Source organism: Phascolarctos cinereus, unplaced genomic scaffold (assembly GCF_003287225.1).
Source record: "Phascolarctos cinereus isolate Bilbo 61053 unplaced genomic scaffold, phaCin_HiC Scaffold_4;HRSCAF=312, whole genome shotgun sequence".
Classification (NCBI taxonomy): domain Eukaryota; kingdom Metazoa; phylum Chordata; class Mammalia; order Diprotodontia; family Phascolarctidae; genus Phascolarctos; species Phascolarctos cinereus.
The window spans coordinates 42,785,879-42,807,133 of NW_027555847.1; the positions used below are offsets into that span (position 1 = coordinate 42,785,879).

General features: G+C 32.4%; 1 pseudogene; it reads left to right on the forward strand.

Moving 5' to 3' along the window:
- Positions 1-514: 514 nt before the first annotated feature.
- Positions 515-21,255, forward strand: part of LOC110195631 (contactin-6-like) — a 278,594-nt pseudogene continuing 257,853 nt past the window's right edge.

Below are 21,255 nucleotides of genomic sequence, written 5' to 3' on the forward strand. Positions count from 1 at the left end.
TCTCACTGAGGTTGAAAGAGGAAATAAAAGGAAGTACTAATTCACTCAATGGACAGAAAAGGGAACATATAATTGCTAAAACAATTGCTATAGACTGCAAAGGAAAATGGATTTTAAGTAGTAGTTGGAAACTTTCATGTATACTAAAGTCTCCAAGGATTATAAATAGAAGGAAGAATACCTGGGATTAACATCAGAAATAAAATTTTCAAGAGTCCTCCATGACACATTCTTTAACAACACTGTCAGAACATCGGTTCCTGAAATCTGATAGAATCTAACAGGAATTAAATTCATCCTACAACTTTCATTTTGGTTAATTTATGGATACAATTAAATGTAGACTTTCATCGTGTGAAAATATATTAATATATTATATGACACATGTGGATGTTACTTATATAGATACTAGACAGAACAATCTTTAAGTGGCAATCAAAAGTAAAAGGTCATTTTTTTTTACATGAGGTATTTCATTGCCTTTCTTTTCTTTTTTTTTTCCTTTTTACAGACAACGGTGTTCTTCAGGGCCTTAATTTCACCCAAAAGCCACAGGACATGATATATTCTTTCAATGTTGAGAATTCTGAAGTCATCTTGAATTGTGCAGCCAATGACTATCCAGTACCAGATTACAGGTGAAGTTCAAGTCTTTGTGATAGTCAATGACAGGTTTTCTGCCTAAACTTGACCAAGAAAAACCTAATGTAAAGCTTCATACCCTCTTATTAATATCAGGAAAATAAGATACAGACTGTATTTCATTTCTGCTTTTACCCTGGAAGTTTTAGTTTTAGTTTTTTTTTTTTCAAAATATTTATATGTGAGTTAGAAATATAGCTGCACTGGGAAAGGTTTACTAATCTTTAAATAGCTTACAATGTATCTATGAATGCTGATGTGGTATACAAAGGTCCTAAGAACTCTAATAATACTGTATTATGGGGGATTTAAAAGTATTTTAGGAAGGAACATTCTTATTTTACCACTCTGCCTAAACATCAATACATAAATTGAATTATTCCACCTAAAATCATGAAAGTGTTGATATACTGATAAGAACTAGTGATAGAATTAAAGAAGGACTGTTTCTACCTTTTGAAGGCAGAACATCTCTGGATTCACATTGATTGACTCTTTGCTCAAATATTTTGTTTTGTTTGTTTGTGAAATTACTTGAGACATGTTATAATGCATAAAGACCAGGCCTATAAGCACAATATAAATTATGAAGCCAGGTGGGTAAAGGTAATGGTAGAAGAGAGGCAGAACATGCCCCTACCCTTTTTATATATTGAGAAACTATTACTTCAAAATGCTTGAAGAATTATCAGAACTTTGAATTTAAAAAAAAAATTGGTTTCTTCACTAAAGAGATACTAAAATATGAATGTGATAATGATTTTGAAGAAAAAATATTATAAACTTTTTTTCCCTATAATGAATATTTGGCTCGAAAAAAGTTATGGTTTTTTTGATAATGGGGGAGGATATCAACACTTTTACAATCTCCGTGCATCTTGGGTGGAAGTCAAAATTCTTGTATGTCTTAATTCCCAAATAAAACTAACCTGTATGGTCCATCATTAAAATTATCATAAGAAATACTAATATTAAAAAATGAGAAAAATGATGCAAAAAGCTATCTATTGAAATCTAAAATGATAAACACCAAATAGCATTTGAACAGCAATAGCTACAAAATGGCAACAGAAAGGAAAAGGCTTTCAGATGATGTATCTTAGCACTCACATGTGAGCATTCATCCTATCATAGTATAATCTATTCTTTCTTTTTTTTTATTTGACTCAGCTATAATTATTTTATTTTTTTATTATTATTTTTATGGTAAGGAAACAGGACTTTAACAGATAATGATATGCAGGTTTTTAAAAGAAAATTCTACTGAAGGAATTCTGAAACAATTCTGTCCTTGTCTCTTAAGAATAAATCATAGAAGAATGCTGAAATACATGGTATAGTACAGAAAAGAGGGAATCATAAATTGCCTGAATTTAACCCAATAAGAATGTTTATATCAGCAGTTTGAAAAATTTCTTTTTAATCCAGGTTTTAAGATCTGAAGGAGAAATACCAAATGAGATTATAAAAGGGTTATAAGAAAAATAATGATAACAATGATGATGATGATGGTGATAAATGACTTTTGCATAGCATTTTAAAGTTTTCAAAATGTTTTCATATGTTATTTGATGTTCATAACAACTCTGATTTAGGCACTTTTATTATCTCCGTTTTATGTATTAGAAAACTGAGACCGAGAGATTAGAAATCTAGATACATGCTCAGATTCGTATCATCTAGCCAATAGCTTACTAATGTTCACACTCCTTAAGAGTCTGTCCAATATGACAGACGTTCTAATAAACCTTGTCTTTGGCTGAAAAAAAAAAGACTGAGATTGAGGGAGCTTGAGTGACCTTGCACAAGGTCATGCATCATTTAAGTGTCTGAAGCAAGACAACACCCATTTCTTCCTTACTCTAAATACAATACACTACTCAGAATGCTACCAGGCTTCAGAAGGAGAGACAATTTTTTTTATTGGAAAATTAGAGGCTTCTTTTTTGTGACAATACTGAATGAGTTTTGACTTTCTGAGTTTCATTTGAGTATTTCTGTTACTACACCCTGAGAATGTATTCACAGAAATTTAGTTTTAGCCTCAGGTACAACACCAATGGAAGGCTTCACCTTTATAAAGAATGCTGGACTTGTTCCATTTTGACTTCTCTGTTTTTATATCTGTAAAAAGGGAGAAAGGAAGGTAGACTAGAAGAGGTCCTTAATCCTTTCCAACTCTGACATTCTTTGGTTCTTCAATCTGGCAAACCTAGACATCATCTTTTTTTCTTAAAAGTATCTTCAAAAGACTAATAATTAGATTTGCTCCTTGATTTTTACTCCATGTACGTGACATCTCTCTGCTTTTCATTGCTTCTTTACAGAAAAATGATTTCACCATGTACTAATTCCAGTTCTGCTAATAAGTGATGTCTAAAAGGAAAACTTGATAAAATCATAGTTTCAGATTGGTAAGAATGTTGGTCATAAGAAGATACGATCATAAACCCAGGTCTACAAGGAACACCAAGGGACATTTTTTCTACTCCTCATATTTAACAAATGAGGAAACTGAGACCCAGAGTTAAGAGGTGATTTGTTCAAGGTCACACAAGTATTAGGTATTAGAGGGAGGGTGGTGCCCCAGACACTTTTATTCTAAGGCTTTGATCTGTCCTGACTTACATCATAGTGAGTAGTGGAACCAATATCAAAACCCAAGTCCACTGATTCTAAAATAATTCTCATTCCACCATACTGCATTGTCTTCTCTAGCACCCAGGAAGAGAACAGAGAATTATCCTTAAAAAGCATGTCCGTAATACATATGACAAAATTGCTTGGTTAATGTAGGCAACCATGTGCCAAAAGGTTTTCATCATAAACCTTTAGGACACTTGAAGATTAATGTAGCTTCATTCCAAATGATTTAAAATAATCCTTTAAGGCTAGTGTTCTAATATCTATTAAAGAAAAATGATCTTGGGCATGTAATGTTATTATTAAATACTTGTCTGACAGCCACCTGAATCCATTAATACTTTTTAATTTCTCCATTTATTGAAACATACTCATTAGGCCAAAGTTCCCAACATGCCAGAAACTGAACCCTGATCTTTCTGCACAGTGTAATAACCATCATACTACAGTGATTAAAATGGTTATGGAGATACTACGAAGGATTCATTGGCTGTTGCTAAGCCAACAACTCTGAATTTAGGTTGAAAAACAATTATAAAGCTTAATTAGAAACATATAATGATGACAGCTATAATTTCAGTGATTGAGTCCAAGTTAAAAGGAACTCTCAAACAGAATGCTAGTCTATACTTGGCTATTAAAATTGAAGAGAGCTTCAAAGCCCTATGAAAAGTATGTCCTTTTTTGTAAATTATGAAAATCATTTAATGTGGGACAGGTAGCCTTTTGACTTCTTAACACTGGCTTAAAGAGATGACTTTTTTCTAATTCCTCTGTATTCTTCAAAAACATTGAAGCTTATTTTTTTTAAAAGACTATACTGATTTTTTTTCAAAATCAGAAGAAAATCCAGGCAAACAAAATATCCTTTAAAAAATCTACTGCCTTTTGCTTTACTTTTATAAAGTGCAGCTAAGGTGTCTAAGAATCATCTGAATTATTTAAAGCAACAAAAGCTGTCCAAGCCTCTGCCTGATTTGATATTTGATCAATCATTTCTCATCTTTAAGATGGGACAGCTTTATCTAGCTCCATATTTCTTATCTACCCTTGTTCACATGTATCAGAATCCATACATACTGAGCTTCTCCCAAGACTTAGGGCATAAATATGCAGTGACTTTTTTCTCTGACAAGTAGTCACCACCACGCTTTTTTTAAAACTCCCATTATTGGATAGAAAATGGGTCACATTTATACACTAAAAAGTGATTATTTTAAAGGCTATTTACAGTCACGCAAACAGTGATATGAAGGTTTTTCAAATGATTGGTTAACAATGTACAATTATTTTTAACCTCTCAGTACTTTGCATATACATAATCTAAGTGTCTTGAGAATATTTTATAGAGTAAATATTATTATAACCAGAATAAAATGTGCATTGTTTGTGGATAATACGTGTTGAAAAGGGTGGAGGACAGAAATCCAACTGCTTCAAAAGGACACTGTTAAACCTCTGAAACTAATCATTGCTCCTTTCAAAATAAATAAGGTTACACATGGTGCTCCAGTTAGGTAATTTATATTTTAAGGAAGTTTCAATATGACAATTAGGTAAGTGAAGAGACTTTTCATAGCCTAAAATAAAGTATTTTATACTGTATTTGTTTTGTCTCAAATATAATTTTAGTTTGACATTTCTAAGTTACCATTGTGATTAATTTCCCAAGTAACAGACTAACAGAGACAAATTGTATTCCAAAATAGCCATGTTATTGTTGTTTTCTTTTCTCAGCCTTCAAGCTAGCATTAGAAAAAGCTTTCTCTACTTTTTTCCTGCCATATGCAATATATTCTTTCTGGATTTTTATCACTAAATCATTTTTGACATTCAATTTTATTGTATCAGCTGAGGGGGTTCAGGTATGGTATAAGTTATTTAAAAAGTCACTGTAAGGATGGTATCCTCAGCATTTGCCCCCTCAATGTTGAAACCCCCTCCCCCATGTGAATAGTTGTGATTCCTCATTGTGTAAATTCAGGTCAATAAAGTGTATTACATAGTTCAGGTAACAAAGTCCTTTATAAACTGACCTCCTAGTAACAGCTGACTTCCCTGAATCCCAGGTATAACTGCACCATATTTAATCACATTTTTATTGTTGTGAGAAGTAAAAATGTGTACTGAAAAAAAATAATACACAAACTCATAAATTGTAAGTGTAATTTGATTTTTTTTCTCTCAAAGGTGGAAGCGAAATCACATAGATATTGATTTTACCATGAGTTATCACTGCAGGTTGGTTGGAGGCAGCTTGGCCATCAGTAATCCTCACAAAGCTCAGGCCATCGGCATATACCAGTGCTTGGCCACCAATCCATTGGGAACCATTTTCAGCCACAAGGCAAAGCTCCAGTTTGCATGTGAGTTATGAAAAAAGATACTTTTTCTCAGTTTCTAAAAGTAAATTATTTTCTGATATATCACTAAAAGCTTACTTCAATTGTGCAAATACCTATTTATGTCTTATTCTAGTAATAGATATACCAGGTTAACTTTTAAAAATATTGATTACATTGATTAGACAGCTCCGTTTATTGGTAATAAGGCAACTTTGTCTGCTCTTTATGAACTTTTTCTTTAAGAAGATTTTTAAAACATCTTCCTTTGGGTATTAATGCTAAGACATCTTTTTGTATTGAACATTGATCTATAGGCCTCAAAAGCATGAAAGAGTTAAGGAAAAGGTGTCTCCATTGGAAATATAATCATATGTACAATAACTATATATAGGTGGAAATAAATTGGTTGAAAAGGGAAGCCTTTACATTTATTGTAATGATGTCCAGCGGCATCCCATAAATGTCACCCAACTAATTACCTCTGTGACATTTTGATACATGAGCAGATGTATAATAAACAGACCACCTCTTATGTACCCTTGGTGTATCTTTTTTTTAATGTCATGATGGATGTGGGAAAAAACTAGCTTGAATGAAATTTTGCTTTTGTTTTGAGCAAGAAGATGTCAATTTGCTCCTTCTGTCTTTGTCCATCTTTTTAAAGTGTGATTATATCATATTATATTGGAATGCTTCATATATTTCAACAAAAAAAAATAGCTTTCTTTCCATTGTCTCTTTTTTTTTTTTTGGAGGGGTGAAGGAGGGGGTGAAGAGAAATTACTGTCTGGTTCCTCCAAAAGCATTTGTCTGTGACTGTGAGAATGCATGTTGTCAATCTCTATTAATAAAACATAACTCTAAGACAACCTTGTGGAAATATTTCAGACATCAGTAAATGTATTAATTATTAAACATGGTTTGGATTTCGTAGCTAGGTTTATATTATAAAGGTTATCCAAAAGCGTCAGTAAAGCTCAGATAGACCATAGGCTCCTTCTATAGGCTTGTTGGGGACATTTTGAGTGGGTTTACTCATGATTTAGTAAGATCAAGAGATTGAGCTGTTGTTTCCACGGACATTTTTTTTTCTTAAATCATGACAACTGCCTTTATTTGAAACTGTTTGTGAAAACAGGGTTAAAAGATGAGAATAAAAGGATATGTTTCTTGGTGAACTATACAAATAGATCTATAAGCTATTTTAAGGACTATGAAAATCACCTTGATTTTCTGCCTTTCAGCTAAAATAATCACTTGCTAAAACAACAGTGACCCAAATGCTGAAGAGAATATTCATGAAAATGAGTTATTTTTCAGAGATATTAAAATGTATCTCCAGAGTTTCTTGGCTTATTTTTATCTAGATAATTACCTTTCAAATCCAAGTCAGGGAGGGGTGATCTTTGTACATAACGATGATTTAATGTGTAGGATTTTTTTAATGTCATACATCATTGACATTAAGGGTACTCCCATTTAATTCAGTGATGATCAACTAACATGAATGATGTTCTGTAGCTAAATTTATTTGGAATTGAACTTACTATGCTTTGAAAAGAACACTCATTGTTGGAGCATTGGACTCGAGTTCAAATTGTAGTTCTTTTAATTAATACATATTTAAACAGGCAAGTCATTTGACCTTTCTTGAACTTATTTCCCTCATTCACTGAGGGGAAATTACATCAGAGCTCCTGTATAGCTCTATGATATTGTGCTGTTTATTCACCAATTTACACTCTCATGTATGTATGTGTGTACAAATATATATGTATGTATGTATGTACACACATATACTATATATTTACATTATATATTGTTGTATTTTTTATAAATGTAAATAGGTTTATTGAATTAAAAAAATACATTAATTACATTCCTCTGCTCAACTCCTTCCCAAAACTCCTAGAGAACCAAATCTGATAACAAATATTTTTTTTAAGAGAAGTAAAGATATAGTGGTCAATCAAATAATTAAAATATCTGATAGTACATCTAGTGATCCACATCTATTGAAATCCCACTTTTGCAAAGGAGTGCAAGATACTTTTTTTCATATGTCTTCTTTGGGCCCAAACTGGTCATTATAATTTTTAAAAAGTCAATTGTTTTGATCCTGTTTTCATTTCATTGTCAAAATCATTGTCTGTTGTTTTCCTGGCTCTGTTTCCTTCATGTCACATTAGTTAATACATGTCTTTCAATACTTCCTATATCAATGATGCTAGTCTTTGCTCATAACATTGTTAACATTATATCTCATTTATGTATGGCAATTTCCTTAGCTATTTTCCAATCAGTGGACATCTACTTTATTTCTGGTTTTTGGCTACAACAAAATAAAATGTACTACTGTAAATATTTTGGTGCATATGGAACCTTCGTTTTTGTCATGTATTTCCTTGGTCTATATACCCAAAAGTGAAATCTTTAGGAACAAAAGAGTGGACCTTGTAATTATCTTATTTACCTAATAGCAAATTTCATTCCAGAATGATTTTACCAATTAACAGATTCATCAATAATGTATTATTAGTGTACATATTTTTCTACAACCGTTCCATCTTTTTATAATCTTTCACAATTTATTGTTTGTGAGGTAGAACATCAAGGTGGTCAGTTGTGTTAATTGTGGTAATCAAGATGCATAATCATATTAATCCCTCTCCAGCAAAGGTCCTATAGGCTCCACCTCCTTTATACATTCCAAATTCCTTTTTTTTTTTTTGCAAATTGAATGTCTCTCCTAGGCATTCATGTCACTTTCCATTCTTAATCTGACTGATTTTTAGTAAAATTATATTTTTCCAAGGTGAATAATAAAAGTATAATAACACACTGAATATGCAGTACAGTAAGTAAATATATTGTTATATTCTTTAGAGCTAGAAGGGAGATCAGGAGTCATCTAGTGCAAAATCTTCCCTTTACAGATGAGGACCTCGGAGTCAGAAAATTAAGTAACTTGCCCAAATTCACAAAGCTGTTAAGTGGAAGAACTTGGATTTGAAATCGTGTCCTGTGACTCCAAATCCTATGATCTTTTAACTCTATCATATTACTGTTTGGAGTTCAAAAATAATCTTCTACATCATAGAGTCTGGAGGTAGAAGTAAACAGTTCATGTGAAAAATATATAAGGACTGAAAATCAATAGAACTCAGCAATGTGAAATGGCAATCAGAGGAAATAATGCTACTCTAGCTTTCATTAAAAGAAACACTGACCAGAATGAGTGTAGGTGAAAGTGCTGTTATTTTTTTTCTTTGTCAGACCACATCTGGAGCAATGCTTTCATTTGAGGATGGCACATTTCATGAAATCCATTGACAAATAGGAAAATGACAAGAAATTGATGTTTAGGATATTAAAGACTATTGGAAGCATGCTGCAAATGAGGTTCTGATAAAGGAATTAGTACTTTTTTATTATTTTTCTTTGCCCTAGAAAAGGCATGACTTTTTGAGATATATTACTTGTATTGGAGTATTGGAGGGTTGTCATGGGAAAAACAGATTAGATTTTTTCATATTTGGTACTACCATAGAGAATAGAAGAAGCAACAAAGATTAGAATATTCAGGGAATTCTTTAATTTTACTCAATGAAAGAATAACTTCTTTATCATTAAAAGAAAGTAGAATGGGCTCCATGGGTAAGCAACGGGTCCATCTTTCCTAGAGATCTTCAAGAGGAAAATGAATGACCCTTTCCTTGGGATGTGTAAGAGGCAAGTTATTCTTCAAAAATGACTTGATCTATATGACTTAAAGGTCTCCTGAAATCCTGAGATTTCAATGTAAAAAGATTGAGAAATGTAGATAGATAGAAAATAATCATTTTTTTTTAAATATAAGGTTCCAAAGCAGAAAATTTGAACCCTAGGGTTACTTTGAAAATGTAACATCTAAGTGTTTTGACCAAGAAATTCTATTTTCACACATTTAGAAGCATTTCAAATCTATGCATTTCTCACATCCAAGAAAATCTTTCATACAGAACTTTTTCATTCACCCTTGGCTCCACCTCTTTTTCATATTTACCTGAGAATTGTTTGGCAGAATTTCAAAATGTAATATATTCCAATAAATCAACTCAGTGAAACAATACAGATCATAGGATCATACAACGATAGCTAGATGGAATCTTAGAGGTCATTAAGATCAATCTCTTAATTTTTCAGTTGAGGAAATGGGTGCTTCCCAAAGTGAGTTAATTTTTTTAGGGTTAGGTTCCGCAAGTAGTAACAATTGTGTGGTGGTATTTAAAGTCAGGCAGATAATAAAAAGATGCAACTCATTGGAAAAGACCCTGATGTTGGGAAAAGTTGAAGCCAACAGGAGAAGGTGACAGCAGAGGATGAGATGAATACATAATTTCATTAAGCAATGAACATCAGCTTAGGTAGACTTTGGGAGAAAAGGGAGGATAGAGAGACCTGGGATGCTGTGGTCTATGGGATGATAAAAGGCACAACTGGATGACAGAATAATAACAAAACTTCCTGACCATAAGCCAAGTGCTTTGCCCACTACCCAATTATGCTTCTCAGAGAGATTGAAAGAACAATATGTCATTAGTCAAACCTATCAAGGGTGTACTGGTACATTTTGTTTACCAACCTACTCTATAGGGAGAACATGCCCAGGACACTCATTTTAGTTTAATCTGAAATATTAATATGTTGTCCATTATTTGTTCTAGACAAATTCTTGAGAGCCAATCATTTAATCTGTCTCAAGCATATCTCTGTTCCTTCATTTCAGCTTTAATAATTTATATAATTAGTGGCCTGAGCAGAAGACATATCAGGTTTTTCCAACTCTAAATATATGATGTTTTAACCATTGAGTAGTTTTCAAAATTATAAGTTCAGAAATGTAGTGAAATTTAGAGAAGTCACCTAGACCAGGCCCTTCTTTTTATGGTTAAAACTAAAGATAAAATGGTTTAGTGCATTGCCTAAAGTCACATAAATGTAATAAAGTTAATATTTGATTTTTTCAATGTCAAAAACATTGAAATCATGATAGTTAGGAATTCAAACCAGTTCCTCTCACTCTAGAGACAAATTGTTTCAACTGAACCAGATACCTCATCTTTTTTTTTCTTTTTTTCTTATCTTAATAGTGTTTTTTTTCCAATTACATGTAAAAATAGTTTTCAACATTCACTTTTATAAGACTTTGAGTCCCATTTTTTTCTCCCTCCCCTTTTGTCTCCCCCTAGCCAAGATGGCATGACATTATCTAATATAGGCTATACATGTACAGTCATATTAAACATATTTCCACATTAGTCATGTGTGAAAGAAGAATAAGAACAAAAGGGGAAAAAAAGAGAAAGAAAAAAGAGAGAGAGATAACAATAACTTTGATCTGCTTTCAGACTCCACATTTCTTTCTCTGGATGTGGAGAGAACATTCCACCTTGAGTCTTTTGGAATTGTCTTAGATCATTGTATTGCTGAGAACAGCTAAGTGTATCAGAGTTGGTCATTGCACAGTGATGCTATTACTCTGTACAATGTTCTCCTGGTTTTGCTCACTTCACTCAAAATTAGTTCATGTAAATTTTTCCAGGTTTTTCTGAAATGCATCTGCTCATCATTTATTATAGAACAATAGTATTCCATCACGTTCATATATCACAACTTGTTCAGTCATTCCCCAATTGATAGGCAACCTTTCAGTTACCTGTTTTTTGGCAACACAAAAAGAGTTACTATACATATTTCTGGGCATGTGGGTCTTTTTCCCTTTTTTACGATCTCTTTGGGATACAAACCTAGTAGTGGTATTGCTAGATTAAAAGGCATACACAGTTTTATAGCCCTTTGGCTTAGTTCCAAATTGCTTTCCTAAATGATTAGATTAGTTCACAACTCCAACAGTTCATTGGTGTTCCAATTTTCCCACATCTTCTTCAACATTTATCATCTTCTTTTATTTTTTGACATATTAGCCAATCAGATAGATGTGAGGTGGTACCTCAGAGTTGTTTTAATTTGCATTTCTTTAATAAATAGTGATTTAGAACATTTTTCATATGACTATAGATAGCTTTGATTTCTTCATTTAGAAACTGCTGGTTCATGTTCTTTGACCATTTAACAATTGGGGAATGACTTGTATTCTTATAAATTTGACTTAATTATCTATATATTTTAGAAATGAAGCCTTTATCAGAGACATAGGCTGTAAAAATTGTTTCCTACCTTTCTGCTTCTCTTTTAATTTTGGTTGCATTAACATTGATTGTGCAAAAACTTTTTGTAATTCAATGTAATCAAAATTATCTATATTGAATTTCATAATGTTCTCTATCTCTTGTTTAGTAATAAATTCTTCCCCTCTTCATAGATCTTATAGGTAAAATATCCCTTGCTCTACCAGTTTCTTATGATATCACCCTTTATGTCTAAATAATGTACAAATTTTGACCTTATGTTAATATATGGTGTTAAATGTTGGTCTATGCCTAGTTTTTACTGTACTATTTTCCAGTTTTCCCAGAAGTTTTTGGCAAATTCTTTTCCCAGAAGCTAGAATCTTTGGAATTATTAAACAGTAGATTACTATAGTCATTGACTACTATGTCTTGTGTACCGAACCTATTCCACTGATACATCACTCTATTTCTTAGCCACTACCAAATAGATTGGTTTACTGTTGCTTTATAATACAGTTTTAGATCTGGTGTGGATAGACCCCCTTCCCTTGAATTTCTTTTCATTGATGCCTTTGATGTTATACACTTTTTGTTCTTCCAGATGAATCTTGTTATTGCTTTTCTAGCTCTAAAAAAATTTTTTTGGGTAGTTTCATTGGCATGGCACTGTAAAATTAAATTAATTTAGGTAGAATTAACATTTTTATTATATTAGCTTAACCTATTCATAAGCAACTAATATTTTTTGAATTATTTAGATCTGACTTTGTGTAATTGTGAATTATGTTCATATAGTTCCTGGGTTTGTCTCAGTAGGGAGATTCCCAAATATTTTATATTGTCTACAGTTATTTTAAAAGGAATTCATCTTTGGTACGGGGTTTTGTCAGTAATATATAGAAATTCCAATGATTTATGTCAGGTTATTTCATATCCCGCAACTTTGCTAAGGTTGTTAATTGTTTCAAGCATTGCTTTAGTTGATTCTCTAGGATTCTCTACCTATACTCTCATATCATCTGCAAAGAGTGATAGCTTTGTTTCCTCATTGTTTATTCTAATTCCTGCAATTACTTTTTCTTCTCCTATTGCTGAATCTAACATTTCTAATATATTATTGAATAACAGTGGTGATAAGGGACATTTTTATTTCACCCTTGATCTTACTGGGAAAGATTCTAGTTTATTCCCATTAATATAATGCTTGCTGATGGATTTAGAAAGATGTTATTTATCATTTAATGAAGACTCCATTTATTCCTAAGTTTTCTAGTGTTTGTAACAGGAATGGGTGCTGTATTTTGTCCAAAGATTTCTCTGCATCTATTGAGACAATCATGTGCTTTCTGTTAATTTGGTATTGATGTGGTCAATTACTCTGACAGTTTTCCTAATGTTGAACCAGGAGTAAACCCCACCTCATGGTGTACTATATGTTACTATATAAGATAGTATATAACATACAACATATAAGTTATATAATACAAGTTGCTATAATCTCTTGGCTAATATTTTGTTTAATTTTTTTGGGTAAATATACATTAGGGAAATTGGACTATAATTTTCTTTCTCTGTTTTTGCTCTTCCCAATTTTATATTCCCACCATATTTGTATTATAAAGAGGATTTGGTTGCAATCCTTCCTCTCCTATTTTTACCAAATAGTTTATAAAACATTGAATTAATTGTTCTTTAAATGTTTAGTAGAATTCACTTGTAAATCCATCTGTCCCTACAGATCTATTCTTAGGGAATTCATTGATGGCTTATTCAATTTCTTTTTCTGACATGAGGTTTAAATTTAAGTATGCTGTTTCCCTTCTGTTAATCTATGCAATTACTGTATTTGTAAATATTCATCCATTTCACATAGATTATCAGACTTATTGACATACATTTGGGCAGAATAGTTCCTAAATATTGTTTTAATTTCCTCTTCATTGGTGGTGAATTCACCCTTTTCATTTTGATACTGGTAATTTTGTTTAATACTTTTTTTCATTTTTAATCAAATTAACCAAAGGTTTATCTATTTTCTTGTTTTTTTCAAAAAAAAGCTCTTAGTTTTATTTATTAGTTCAATAGTTTTCTTACTTTACATTTTATTAATCTCTCCCTTCAGTTTTAGAATTTGTAATTTGATGTTCAAGTGGGGATTTTTAATTTGTTCTTTTTCTAGCTTTTTCTTTTAGATGCTTGACCAATTCATTGATCTCTTCTTTCTCTATTATATTCATGTAAATATTTGGAGATATAAAATTTCCCCAAAGACATGGTTTGGCTGTATCCCATAAGTTTTGGTATGTTGTCTCATTATCATCGTTCTCTTTGATGAAAGTATTGACTGTTTCTATGATTTGTTGTTTGACCCACTCATTTTTATGATTAGATTATTTAGTTTCAAATTAAATTTAGTCTATCTTTCCATGGCCCTTTATTACATACATTTTTTTTATTTCATCATGATATATGTGTGTGTGAGTGTTTGTGTGTGTGCATATGGATATGTATGTATATATGTGCATATATATGTGCATGCATGTATATTTAGATGTGTATGCATGTATGTATGTCTGTATATATATGTATGTATATATGTGTATGTGTAAAGATAATAAAAATAACTTTTGCTTACTCTGTTGATGTATCCTTCCTAAAATGTGGGCCTGATCCTTTGTCCATTGTATCTAAATCATTTGTCCCTGACATTCTCTTATCATTAGTCATCCAAAGTACCTTACTGTGATAGGAACATCTATTGGGGTTCTCCTTTTTTCTTGCAATTGGGATTCATTTTCCTTAATACAACACAAATTTTCCCCAAGGACCTTGTTGTTTCCTCCTTTCCTTGCTGCAGATTACTAGTTACCTAATGGTTTAAGTAATTCAACCCATATTATATTAGGGCCTTTTCGATTTAGTGGATATTTTAAGACCATCCAAGTCACCATACCCAGTCCTGTTCATCAGACCTGTTTTTTTTTTTCTGAAATGGAAGTTGGTGGGGGTATGTGTGGCAGATCAATCAAAGGTGTGCTACTCCATCCTTGTTCCATATCTTTATTTTCTCAGGGCAAAGTAAATCATATGTTAACTGTTCAAAGACTCATTTCAATGTGTAAAAGGAGGTAAAAAGGTCCTGGCATCAAGGTATCCCTGAATTCCTGCCTAATATACCAGTTACTCAAGAAATGTTGTCATCCTAATATACTCTAAATAATCCTCCCAGAGACTGTTGCTCTGCCCTGAGCCATATATTCTGTTGTTGTAAACCTGCCATTGGCTTTTGTCCTTTACCTATACCATCCACTTACCTGCCTAAACCTTGCCCTTGCATTTGATAATTCTGACATCAATCTTCTTACAAATGTTAGGATCTGATTCCATCAATAGAATTTCTTGACACAGGTATCTATTCTGATTGTCTTCAGACTTTTTTTATTATGCACCTTTAAAAGTAAATAATTTTGAGCATGCTACTGATACATACATACATACTTATAACCAAATTATCTATATGGTGTTAAAATGTTCATTTTAAAATATAAAATGTATGTAAAAAGGAAAAAAAAAAGAATTGATATTTGTTCTTGGAGTCAATAGAGATTTATCAGAGTTTAATGGTTGGGAGAGTGAAATAGTCAGACCTAACACAATTTTAGTTGTGTTGCCAAAATTTTTGACAAGGGGAATAGCAGAAAAAAAGAAAGATTAATTCTTAATATATTTTTTATTAATTTCATTACATATTTCCAATTACATGGAAAAAAATTAACAAACCTTTTTTTTTTTTAATTTTGAGTTCCAAATTCTCTTTCTCTCCCACTCATCAACCCTTCTTGAAAAGATAAGCAATTTGATATTGACTTTACATGTGAAGATATACAAAACATATTTCTATATTATCCATGTTGTAAAAGAAAACACAGAGAAAAATTGCACAAGACTATAAAGAAGGGGGGGGAAGTATGCTTCTATCTGCACTTAGAGTTCATCATTTCTTTCTCTTTAGGTGGATAACACTTTTCATTACAATTCTCTTGAACTTGTCTTGTATTAATCTCTTGATCAAAGTAGCTAATCTTTCACAATGTATCATCCTTACGATATTGCTTTTATATTGTGCAATGTTTTCCTGGTTTTTCTTGCTTCACTTCACATGAGTTAATAGAAGTCTTCCTAGTTGTTTGTTTTATTTTTTTCTGAAACAATACTGCTCATCTTACCTTAAAGCACACCAATATTTCACAACCACTACTTGTTCAGCTATTACCCAATTGCTGTGCATCCAATCAGTTTATAATTCTTTGTCACCACAAAAGAGCCACTATAAATATTTGTTTTTCAAATAAGTTTTTCTTTATACCCTTTTATTATATTCTTTGAGTAGTGGTATTGCTGGGTCGAAGGGTATGCACGGCTGTATCACTTTTTGGGTATAATTCCAAATCGTTTTCCAAAATAGTTGAACTAGTTCACAATTCCACCAACAGTACATTAGTGTCCCAATTTATTTTTCACATCCCGTTTAGCATTTTTTATTTTCTTTTCTGACAGTTAGCCAATATGATAGGTATGAGATTGTACCACAGACTTGTTTTAATTTGCATTTCTCTAAATAGGAGTGTTTTAGAACATTTTTCATGTGACTATTAATAACTTTTATTTGTTCTTCTGAAAACTTCTTGTTAATATCCTTTGACCATATTTTAACTGGGGAATGGCTCTTTTTAAATAAGTTTGATTGTTTCCTATGTATTTGAGAAATTAGATCTTTATCAGGGAAAATTGCTATTATTTTCCTAACTTTCCAGTACTCCTTCTAAATCTTGTCTGCATTAGTTTTATTTAAGCAAATAGTTTTAATATCATGAAATCAAAAGGATTTGTTTTATTGTTTCATGATACTCTCTATCTCTTGTTTGGCCTTAAATTCTTCCCTTGTTCATAGATCTCATAGGTACATTTTTCTATGCTCCCCTAATTTCTTTATGGTATTACCCATTCTGTTTAAATCATTTTGACAGTATCTTGGTATATAGTGTGAGATGTTGCTCTATGCCTAGTTTCTGCCAAACTGCTTTCCAATTTTTCTAGCAGTTTTTGTCAAATATTGAATTCTTCTCCCAAAAGCTTGAATCTTTGGATTCATCAAACATTAGATTATAATGGTCATATTCCTAATCAGTTATGTTCTTAATCTGTTCCACTGAGTCAGCACTCTGTTTCTTAGTTAGTACCAGAGTGTTTCAATGATTACTATACTGCAACATAGTTTAAAATCTGGAACTGGTAAACAGTCTTCCTTCACATCTTTTTCATTGATTCCCTTGCTATTTTTGATGTTTTGTTTTTCCAGATGAATTTTCTTATTATTTTTCTAGCTCTATATAATCATTCTTTGGTATCTTGATTGGTATGTCACAGAATAAATAAATTAACTTAAGTACAATTTTCATTTTGATTATACTGATTTTGCTTACCCATGAGCAATTAATATTTCCATACTTGTTTAGGTCTCTTTTTATCTGTATGGAAAAAAAAGTGTTTTATAATTGTGTTCATATAATACTCAGATTTTTCATAGGAAAGAGATTCCCAAGTATTTTATATTATCTTCAGATATTTTAAATGGAATTTCTCTATCTTTTCCTGTTCAGTTTTTTTTTTTGGCTGGGCAATGGGGTTACATGACTTGCCCAGGGTCACACAACTAGTAAGTGTTATATGTCTGAGGCTGGATTTGAACTCAGGTCCTCTTGTATCCAGGGCTGCTGCTCTATCCATTGTGCCCCCAGCTGCCCCTCAGTTTTGATGGTAGTATATAGAAATGCCAAAGATTTAAATAAGTTCATTTTATACTCTGCAACTTTGCTAAAGTTGTTAATTGTTTTGACTAGTTTTTTGGTAACCCCTAGAGGAGTGAACACATGGGTAGCCTGGGCACTTTCCTTAAAATGGATGTTCTGGAAAGATCTAACCAATCCCAGAAAGGGACTGAAGGACAGAATAAAGTTCAAATTTCTTATGCCTGGAGCAAAGTCAACTACCAGGGTGAGAACGCTGTCATAACTAATTATAAAATGTCTGCAGAGATTGAAGAAGAGTCTAAAGGGCCATGAAACTAAGAAGCTAGCAAGGATCTTGCAAAAATGAACATTCCTTAGTGTAAAACAATGACAAAAATAACAACAATGGCAACAACAGTACTTTCTAAAATAATTAGACTATCATAGAGATACTTGAATGCTGAGAAAGTAAAGCGTTCCCCCTCCTTGGAGCACAAGGTGGAGGGATATTAATCTAGATATGTAGAGGGCATTTCAATGCAGTTATACCTAATTTGGTCAATTAACTTTGTGATTTATTCCACCTCACAAATTATTTTCTTCTGTGAAGAAACTCTGAGACTTTAGAATTATACAAGTATTTCTGTTCTCTCCAATGAGGGAAATTCTGAAGGATGATGGGGAGAAGAGAGTGCTGAAAAGGAAGATGGAGGAAAAGGAGGGGGAGGAGGAGAAGGAGGAGGGGGGGAGGAGGAGAAGGATGAGGAAGAATAATAATAATAATAATAATGATTATAATACTAAGAAGAAGAAGAAGAAGTAGAAGAAGAAGAAGAAGAAGGAGAAGAAGAAGAAGGAGGAGGAGGAGGAGGAGGAGGAGGAGGAGAAGAAAGGAGAAGGAGAAGGGAGAAGGAGAAGAAAGGAGGAAGAGAAGAGGAAAGGAGAAAAAGAAGAGGAAAGGAGAAAAAGGAAAAGAGAAAAGGAAGAAGGGATGGAGGGGAGGAAAAGAGAGAGGAAGGCAAGGAGCAGAATGAAGAGGAGAGTTGAACACAATAAAGGGGGATTTGGAGGGAAAGGATGATGATGAAGATGAGGAAGGGAAAAGGGGAGGAGAGTAGGATGATAAAGATGAAGATGGGGAAAGGGAAGGAGATTGAAAAGAAGAATGAAGGGGAAGGAAAAGGAGGAGTAAAGAGAAGATTGAAAAGGAAAAGGAGAAGGAGGTGGTAAAAGAGGAGGAGAAAGAGGAAGGAGTAGGATAAAGACGAGGAATGGAAGGGAAGAAGGACGATGTAGAGTATGGATGGAAAAAGGGAGGGGAAGAGTAGGATTGAAGAGGAGGAAGGGGGAAAAGGGAGTAGAAGAAGAAAGAGCAAAAGAGGGAAAGGGGAAGGAGAAGAAAAAAGATAATGAGGAGGAAAAGGGATGGGGGAAAAGAGAAGAAGTAAAAGAAGGAAGAGGAGAGATGGTGGAGGAAGAGGAGGAAGTTTCTTTACCATGATATCCTAATATGGGTGGATTCACAGGCCCAGGTGGGAAGATTGAAGTGGGGATGAAAATAAATCTCAGATTTTGATGGATGATTTGAGGTCTTCTAATACAACATCTACCTAATTTGTAATGTCTTCTATAGCATCCACAAGAAATGGTCATCTGGCATCCAATTTTTAAGATCTCTAGTAAAAACTAACTCATTAATTCTGAAGACAGCCCATTCCATTTTGGAATAGCTCTAATTACTGTGAAGGTTTTTGTTTGTTTGTTTTTATCCTTACACTAAGCCTGGATTTTATTTTATTTTTTGCAACTTTTATTCTCTGGAGTTAAGCAAAAACAATATTCAAATACAAGACAGTATTATTTTTTTTCCTGTTGTCATTTCTTCATCAGGTTAAACAATGCTAGTTACCACACTTGATTGCAAATGGTGCAGTCCCTTGTCCGTTCATTCCCTAATCCCTCTCCTTTGATTATTTTCTAACTTGTCAATGTCCTTCCTAATATGATAATTAGAACTGAAAACAACTCTTCATATATGGCCTGAACAGGGCAGTGGGGCCATTTTATTTTTAACCCTGAGCACTATGCCTATCCTAAGGCAGTCTAAGACCTCATTAGCTACTTTGGCTACAATGCCCTACTGCTGGCTTATATTGAGCTCCCACTCCACTAAATCCTAATATATATATATATATATATATATATATATATATATATATATATATATATATATATATATATATATATGAAATGCAAGCTAGCCATGTGCTTCCATCCTTTTATGGTATACTTGAGTTTCTACTTACCAAAATTACAAAGGATACTTCTTGAGAGATAATGTGAAAAAATCAGATGAAAATCAATGAAGATGTAATCTTGACAAGCTATAATTGTGAGTCACAAACCAAGATGCAATTTAAGAGATAAATATAAAGACTATTACACTTTCATTTTTAAAGTGTTTTTCATGAGTTTGATTTAGAATTTCAGTATTCTATATCTCAATATTAATTACAATCAACAATTATTTACTAAGCATTTATAATGTGCAAGACTCTTTGAAAGTTACTGAATATACATACAAATAAAAAATAAAGGAGGGGCCCTGCTTCCAATTCTAATGGGGAAAAGAATGCATAAAAGGAAATTGAAATGGTGGAGTGAATATCTGGCACATGGACATAATGGCAAAATCCAGAGAAGTAAAGGATATTGTGAAATTAAGAGATGGTTGGCATAGGTATGTTTCCTACATGGAATTTCTAGTAGATATCCAACGAGAGAGAATGGTGCCAGGGAGTTATAATATAATGTTATTATAAATGAGATAATGATAGCATTACCTTCCAGAGTTATTTTGAAGATCAAATGAGACAGTTTTTGTCAAGGGCTTTGTAGAAATTAAAAATCACAAAATGTTGTTATTATTATTATTATTATTATTATTATTATTATTAACATTAAACATGATTCAACAATGTGATATTGATAAAAATACTAAGGCAAAATAAAAGGTAAATTTTAAAATGTATTTCACATAACAAAAGAAATTTTAATTCCACTTAACTTGCCAATGATCAAACATCATTTAGAATAAGATATTTGATTCTGGATGACACATTTGAAGAAGGGTTTGGTAAGTGTCCAAATAGTGTATAAAGTTTGCCAATAATATTGGTGAATGAAGCCCAAAAATTAATGCATAAATATAATTTGGAGAGGCCAAAAATAGGCTGGGTTATAAAAAAAAATTCAGTGGTCTTTTAATATTCCAAAATCATGGCCCTAAAGAGCAGAGCTAGGGACAACATGCATGTAATGATATCAGTGAAGGTGATTTCTGTTCATTTGAAAGATTGTTTTCCTAATAAAGAGAACCATCCACAAACTGAATGACTCATTTATGACAGAGTGAGATATCTGGTAGAATTATCTGTTAGGAATGCAGTTGGTGGCATTCTTTCCCATCGGCTAGGGAGGTGGACTGTATAAATTATAAGGTAGGTAGCTACTTAAAACTCTATAATTCCATGAAAAAATGACCATATGCTAAAGAATTCTATGAAATCAGAACTTTAATATGTACTACAATTATTTTTCAATTGAATTGAAAGTTTTGAGAATCAATATGTTCTAGATTTTGATTCTTCATGTGACCTTTCA